This window comes from Sapajus apella, unplaced genomic scaffold (genome assembly GCF_009761245.1).
Source record: "Sapajus apella isolate SASKATOON/1434 unplaced genomic scaffold, GSC_monkey_1.0 scaffold2, whole genome shotgun sequence".
NCBI lineage: Eukaryota > Metazoa > Chordata > Mammalia > Primates > Cebidae > Sapajus > Sapajus apella.
In genome coordinates this window covers 7,968,418-7,977,235 of record NW_022436942.1, presented here as the reverse complement: position 1 = coordinate 7,977,235, position 8,818 = coordinate 7,968,418, and positions in this window count along the sequence as shown.

The following is an 8,818-nucleotide window of genomic DNA, read 5'->3' as shown; positions in this document are numbered from 1 at the left end:
CACGAGGTCAAGAGATCGAGACCATCCTAGTCAACATGGTGAAACCCCGTCTCTACTAAAAATACAAAAATTACCTGGGCATGGTGGCGCATGCCTGTAATCCCAGCTACTCAGGAGGCTGAGGCAGGAGAATTGCCTGAACCCAGGAGGCGGAGGTTGCGGTGAGCCGAGATCGCGCCATTGCACTCCAGCCTGGGTAACAAGAGCGAAACTCCGTCTCAAAAAAAAAAAAGAAAAGAAAAGAAAAAAAAAAATACTCAAAAGCAACACACATTAACTTCTGGAAGTAAGATCAGGTCTCTTTACTCACCAGTGTAATACCAGTAACTAGACCTGGCACTAACAGTGTTCAAAATTTTTTTCCTTCAGGTTTGATATATAATTGATATTTCATACAATATGCTCTTTTTAAGCATACAGTTCAATACAATTTAGCAAATGCATATGGTCACATAACTACCACAACCACCAAAACAGAGTATTTTCATCATCTCAAAAAGTTCCCTTGTGCTCTTTGTTAGGCCCCTAACCCCTACCCAAGCCCCAGACAACCACTTTGATGTCTGTCCCTAAAGTTCTGCCATTTCCAGAGCATCAAATAAGTGGAAACATAGATTATGTAGGTTTTTCAGCCTGGCTTCTTTCATTTAGCAACCATGTTATTATTCTATTAGTAGTTCATTGCTTTTTATTGCCAAGTAGTATTCTATTGCATGGATATACCATAATTTGATTATCCAGCCACCATTTGATAAATATTTGAATTATTTTCAGGTTTTGGTAATTATTAATAAAACTGCTCAAAAAATTTGCATGCAGGTTTTTTTTTTGTGAACATATGTCTATATTTCTCTTGGGTAAATATCTAGGAAGACAAATACTGGGTCACATCCAATAATTATTTTTGAATAAATGAATAATGTCCCAATATTTCATATGAGCCAAATATACTGTCATGTCAGTAATAAACTTCTCTTTTGTTTCTAAACCCTGTAGGGCTGTGCAGCTTTTATAGCCTGCTTCTTAATCTCAGAATACTGGGAGATGGGGGACCCATAATTGTTTTGATATTTTAAAAGCCACAAATAATTTTAGTCCATTCTTGAAGTTTCTTTGCCAATAAAACTTCCCCCAAAGTAATGAGTTTCTTCCCTAATTTCAATCAGTTCTACATGCCATTACATCACCTACAATTCTTTCCAAGACTAATTCTTTATTTATTTCTTCACCTGACATCTCTTTCTCAATTTAAAAATGGGTTACTTTTACACTGTCAAGCTTCTAAAGAGAGACTATAACTTTAGTTAGGTCTTTGCCTTGGGCCATTTTATCCAAATGAAAAGTTTCCCTATGTGCCATTTAATCTGATCCTTTCCCTGAGGAGCCTTAATCCATTGAAAAATTTTATCAATAGTCATGAAGTCCACATGTTTAGTCCAATATTTGCCTCAAGGCTGAATTTTGATAGGTTTCTGTTCCTGAAACATTTTCTCAATTTTACATTGTAATTCTTGAGGTCTAAAACCAGCTTACTTCACAACTTCACAATTACAAGAAGGGCAATCAAGAGTGTGCTACTGTCATGACGGCCATATAGATCAATGGTACACCTATCAAAGTCCAAAGATAAAAACCGTATGTCTACGGTCAACTGATTTTTCATAAGAGGGCTAAGAACATTCAATGGGGAAAGAATAGTCTTCCCAGTAAATAATGCTGAACAAATGGCTATCCATGTGCAAAAGAATGGAGATTGACTCTTAGGCCACAAACAAAAATTAACTCAAAATGGATCAAAGAGCCTGAATGTAAGAGTTAAAACCATAAAGCTCTTCAAAGAAATCATGGTTGTAAATCTTTGTGCCTCTGAATTAGATAATCAGGCATTCTCTTTTATTTCTGCTTGCAAATCAGCCAATTCTTTCCCAAATTTGTCTCTTTAACAGTACATACTGCTAATATTCTGTGTTCCATCCTCTTTTCCCAGAGAACAAGTTCATTAGACTGTTGTGCCTCCCCAGTTACCAGAGATGATAGTTTTACTAAATTGATTGCCACTACATAACATTAATCCTCTATCTTTTCAGTCTCGAATATCCGTTTCCTTGCTGGCTCTTCCCTAACGGTTAAGGTAATACCACACTTCCGAGTTTTTGTTATGCAGCATTCCAATCCCAATACCAATTTCAACATTAGCAAAGACAAGCAGGATAGTAACCTGAAAATTCCAGTGGCTTCGCCAATTCAGTGTAGCAGTAGAGAGGGAGAAGAGCCATTTTATCAACATGTTCCACATATGGTCACCCAGAGACCAGGCTAGGAGAAATTACCAATTGGAATTCTACTCATCTTCATGGCATGGAAAGTCAGCTGGACGTTCACACACCAATTCTTGTCTATTTTGGCTTGGAAGAGATTAACTAAATTTCTATTTATAGCCCACTGACAGCTGTAAGAGACTTGGAATGTTTAGTGATCGTGACTGCCTCTGCTACAATATGCTTTCATAGCTTTAATGACATAGGTTCTATACTTCTGTTTCCTCTCTGAAGTTTTTGAATGAAGACAAGAATATACATTTCAAAATAATATTTTGAAAATTACATGAGATAAAGTAGGTAAAGGGCTTGAGCCGTGTCTGATTGGTATAAGCACCCTATAATACATTATTCTTCAAATGATAGATTTTCCATGTTGCATGCAAAAAGATCTTGCATAGTAAAAGATCCATGTATATCATTAAAAAAAAATAGTGCTTGAGAACTTAAGTTACTTACCTTAAACTGTAATCATCTTTGTCGTCACATGATCTTATTTGTGTTGAAATAGGCCTAGATCGTACTTCTTGCTGATCTCTCTTAAATGAGTAAAGATAGGTCATATATCACATAGAAAAAAAGAAAAGCCACTGAGATATATTTAACTGCTTCTCTGAACATTCATCATTTCAGAATTGTCCCAGGTTTCCATAATGTAAAAGCACAGAATTCTACATGCTATAGTATGAAGATAAAGTCTATAATACTAGTTGTACTTTTCATTTGTTCTGGGTTAAAAAATTCCATCCTAAGGGGAAAATGTAAGAATATCAAGGCCTTTACATAATATTTCTAACTTCGGCTTCCCCATCTCTTTAGAGTCTTCCACCTTACACAGCACACAGTGGAAATTAGGAGGCACAAGAAATGAAAATAAAACAAAAAAACAAAAAAACAAATTCACTTAATGGGTAGAAAAACTTATATAGGGAAAAACTTCAATATTGAGAAGACTGTGAAGATGCTAAAAATGAAGCATCAGAAGTAAAAGCTTTTGGCAAAGACACAACAAGAAATCAAAGTGAGGCGAGATGATGAAATAGAAGCCTATACTATTTATACCCTTAGCAGGAACACCAGATTTTAACAACTACCTGAACACAACACCATCACAAGAACCAAAAATCAGGTGAGCAATCACAGTACCTGGATATAACTTTATAGTATCGAAAGAGACATTGAAGATGGTTGGACAGATAGTCTTAAATCGCTGACACCACCCCTCTCTGACTCCCTCCTGCAGTGCCTGTGCAGCCTAAAAAGTCTGTTTAATGGGGGAGGGAGAGTACAGTGACTGGGGGATTGTACAGTGAACTCAGTGTTGTCCTGTCAGAGTGGAGAGCAAAGTCGCGTGGGGCCAACACAGTACCTATGCATGGAGGAAGCATTTGGACCAGCTCTAGCCAGAGGAAAAATTGCCCATCCCATGGGTCAGAGCTTGAGTTTCTCAGTAGCAAAAGTGCGTTGGGGTCCTAGGTAAACTTGAAGGGCAGTCAAGGATACAGGGACTCCAATTTCCAGTCAACTCCTAGTGCTGGGCTTGGCTCGGAGCCAGGGGACTAGGTTGGGACCTAGAGAGACACCAACTATAACCTAGGGAGACATCAACTGGGGCACTAAAGTATTGCTTACACCACGCCTTCCTCAACACCAGCCAGTGCAGTTTGCAGCAACAAAAGTAATTCTTCCTTCTGTTTAAGGTGAGGAGAGCAAAGAATAAAGAGGATGTTGTCTTGCATCTTAGATACCACCTCAGCCATGGAAGGCAGCTAATAGGGTGCCAGGTAGAGTCACAGGGCCACCATTACAAGCCCTAACAAGAATCACAAGGACTTAAATGGAAGTTTCCAATTAATATAATGGACCCAGATGACTGAGAAGACTATTCTACTCTAAATCCATGGAAATGTCTGATAAAATGTAATGGAGGAAACATTGCTAAGCTCAAACTCAGACAAAGGAAATTCCCTGGTACTAAGAATAAAGCAGCAATTCAAAGTGAGAGCAATAAACAGGAACAGAAGCCAAAATAGCTTAAAAGCTAGAAGCTGATACATGTGATTGAGTCATGAAGGGATAAACCTGTGAAGCACAGGCTGTAAAAACTCTACCCACAACCTTAGGTGAGCAGAAACGAAACCAGAGCCATGGGCAGAAAAGATTCTCTTATGAGTAATTAAACAAGAAGGAAGTCCAAATTCATCTTATCCAGATGATACAGGGACACCAAGCCAAAACTTTAAAATAGAAAAAGCTGGTGTGGAATCAATGAAAATGCTAAACTAGTAAAGGTAAATTGAAAACCACCCAATAGGGACATTTATTCATCTACAATATATAAACTTTCTCAGAAAGCAAACCACCAAAGATGACTTTGAAAACACAACAAATTGTGTAAAGAAATAAGCCACTGAAGGAGAGAATCAGCAGATGTGAGGAAACAGAAAATTTGTATTATAAGAACAAGAGATACTATTAACAATTTTTAAAAGATTTTAAATTACCATTTGGAAAAAAACACACACACAAATGAAAAACATAAGGCAAGACCCAGATTTTATCACAAAAGAATGCTGAATTTGAAAAAACATCCAAATACAAATTATATAAATGAAAAACAGTTACTGAAATTAAGAAATCTGATAAAAAGGAATGCATGAATTAAAAGACAGAAATAAATCACCCACAAGGAGATACAGAAAACAAAGAGATAAAAACACAAAAGACAGGTTAACATCCATTGAAGACAGATGTTATATACCTACTATAACAGAAGCTATAGAAAGAAATCCCAAAGAGGGCTGAGTGCAGTGACTCATACCTGTAATCCTAGCACTTTCGGAGGTGGGGGAAGAAGGATCACTTGAGGCCAGGAGACCAGCCTGGCCAACATGGAGAAGCCCCAACTGTACTAAAAATACAAAAATTAAGGCCGGATGCTGTGGTTCATGCCTGTAATCCCGCCACTTTGAAAGGCTAAGGTGGGCAGATAACCTGAGGTCAGGAGTTCGAGACCATCCTGGCTAACATGGTGAAACTGTTTCAACTAAAATCACAAAAATTAGCTAGGCATGGTGGCATGACCTGTAATCTCAGCTACTTGGGGGGCTGAAGCATAAGAATCACTCAAACCCGGGAGGCGGAGGTTGCAGTGAGCTGAGATCATGCCACTGCACTACAGCTTCAGCAACAAAAGCAAAACTTGATCTCAAAAAAAAAAAAAAACAAAAAAATTAGCCAGGTGTGGTGTTGCATGCCGGTAGTCCCAGCTACTCAGGAGGCTGAGGCATGAGAATCACCTGAACCTGGGAGGTGGAGGTTGTAGTGAGCCAAGATCCTGCCACTGCACTCCAGCCTGGGCAACAGAGCAAGATTCTGTCGGAAGGGGAATGGGAAGGGGAAGGAAAGACAAGACATCCCAAGAGGAGAGAATGTCAAGATTTAGAGAGCTAATGCTGAGAATTTCCCAAACTGAAGACATGGATCTCATGAAGAATAAAGAAAACAAATCTACATGTGTATAATAGTGAAAGTGCAGAATTTTAAAGATAAAGAGAGTATTCCCTAAACTACCAAAGCATTATTTTAAAAGAACAGAGAAAAAGTCTACCAGCATAATTATCTAAAAAGTTGACAGCAGGTGGCTCATTAAAATTTCTAACATTCTAACATTTCTATCCTTATATTTCCCACAGACAATATAAGGATATCTTTAATGGGCTGAGAAGGAAAAACTGGCTATCTAGAATTACATTCAGATAAACTGTCATTGAAGAATAAGTGCAAGGTAAGAATTTTCTAAATGACTGGAGAGTTTAAGACTTAGATTTTCACAAAAAGAAGTAATGAAGTGTTTACACTTCAGGAAGGAGAAAAACTGAAGCTGGAAAAAAAGAATCATGAAGATATCGAAAAACACGCTAAATCTAAATTAGTACAGACTATAAAAATAACACTGATGATTAACTGGGTGTGGGTGTATTCAAAACAACAAAGTAAAATATTATCTAACTTAAAAAACAGAGGAAACCAAGTTAAAGCATTCTAACACCTTTCCAAACCAGTAACAATAAAGACATAATGAAAACCCATTCAATCCAGCAGCAGACAGACAAGCACCAAAGACAAGACATAATAAATAGAAAACATAAAAAATAAGGTGGCTAAGACAACATCAAGTTATGTAAAAATGTAAATAAGTTAAATTTACTTATTAACAGATAGAAATTATCAGACTGGTTATGAAAAGAATGCTCTTATTGATAAATGACATACAAAGTTTGAAAATAAAGGATGAAAAAAGTTATAACAGACACCACATAAGAATAAAAGAAATTGGCCGGACGCGGTGGCTCAAGCCTGTAATCCCAGCACTTTGGGAGGCCGAGGCGGGTGGATCACGAGGTCAAGAGATCGAGACCATCCTGGTCAACATGGTGAAACCCCGTCTCTACTAAAAATTCAAAAAAAATCAGCTGGGCATGGTGGTGCGTGCCTGTAATCCCAGCTACTCAGGAGGCTGAGGCAGGAGAATTGCCTGAACCCAGGAGGCGGAGGTTGCGGTGAGCCTAGATCACGCCATTGCACTCCAGCCTGGGTAACAAGAGCGAAACTCCGTCTCAAAAAAAAAAAAGAATAAAAGAAATCAAGAAGATTTACATAAGTCAAATAAGATACTTCCAAATAAAAATGGCCACAATTATAAGGAACTTTTTTCTATAATTATAATTGATGATTTTTAATACACTTCTAATAGAAACCAAGAAAGCCAGAACAATAACAAAAAAAGTTGAGGAAACCAATGTCATGGAAACAAATATAATTGGCTTAATCTAACAGGTTAGCCAACAAATAATAAATATACTTTCTATCAAAGAACACATAGAGCTTCTACAAAAAGTGAATATGCACAAAAAGTGAACTTGGCCACAAATAAGTCTCAATACATTTTAAAAACTTAGTATCTTATCAATTCCCTAATCATAATGCAATTTAAAATAAACTAGGCTGGGCATGGGGGCTCATGCCTGTAATCTAAATCAGAATAATAATACTTTGGGAGGCTGAGGCAGGCAGATCATTTGAGTCCAGGAGTTAAAAACCAGCCTGGGCAACATGGCAAAACATCTTCTCTACAAAAAAATATAATACAAAAATTACCTGTGCATGCTAGCACATGCCTATAGTCCCAGGTACTTAGGATCCTGGGAGGTGAAGGGTGCAGTGGGCTGAGATCACACCATTGCACTCCAATCTGTGCAACAGAGTGAGACCCTGCCTCAAAAACAAACAAAAAAAAGTTAGCCTGGCATGGTGGCATGTGCCTGTAGTCCCAGATCCTTGGGAGGCTGAGATGGGAGAACCTCTTGAGCCCAGGAGTTCAAAGCTGCAGTGAGCCATCATTTCACCACTGCACTTCAGCCTGGGCAACAGAGCAGGACCCTGTCACATACATACTTAGAAAAGTAAAAAGCAGACAACAGTAAACAACTCTATGCGCTTGCAAACTAAAAAAACACACTTCTAAATAATCACTATGAAAACCACATAATATTTATAACTTAATAACCATAAGAGAAATATACATCAAAAGAAGTCCTGGAATGTAGTTAAGCTATAGTTGGAGAGAAAGTTAAAGACTTAAATATATTTATTAAAAAATAAGAAAACAATAAATGAGGTCAAGAAACTAAAAAGAAAAAAAAATTAATACATCCAAGTTAGACCACCTGTCTTTCTTTATAAAGATTAATGAAATTTTACAGTAGCACAGATTACCAAGAAAACTAAAGCTGGTTCTCTGAAAAGACCAACAAAACAGATAAATCTTCACTTTTGTTCATAGATGTAAAAAACTACATTAAAAATTATGCCAATCAAATCTAGCAGTCTTTAAAGGAAAACAAGAAAGCTGCCCTTGCAGTTCAGTATGGTAAAGCATTAAAGGAGGGAAAAAGAACATATGACCACCTGAATTAATTGGGGAAAAAAGAAGTTTTGATACATTTAACACTCATTCAAATTAGGAATTAAGGGGAAGAATTTTAAACACAAAAAAAGAATCTACCAAAAACCTAGAGCAAACCTCAAATGTAGTGATTATTAAAAGTGGGCTTCTCAAAATCATAAACAAGGTAAGGAAGCTCACCATCACTTTTTCTATTCCATATCACACAGGAAGTCCTAAATAGAGAAAAAGAGAGAATGCAAGAGAATTATCAAGGGAGAAAATGATCATAATTTGTATATAACTGTCTTCATCAAAAATCCAAGGGACTTCGTAGAATGAATAAGAGTCCAGCAGGACTAAGATCTGTGCGTGTAAGTAAATACAGATGTAGCATCAACATCTAAAAATCCTACATTTATAACCAATTAGAAAATATAATTGAAAAAATTCCACTCATTATACAGCAACAAAAACTATTCAGCATCTTGAAGCAAATTATATATGCAAGAATTTTATGTAGTAAAACAAAACACTATTAAAGGTTAAAAAA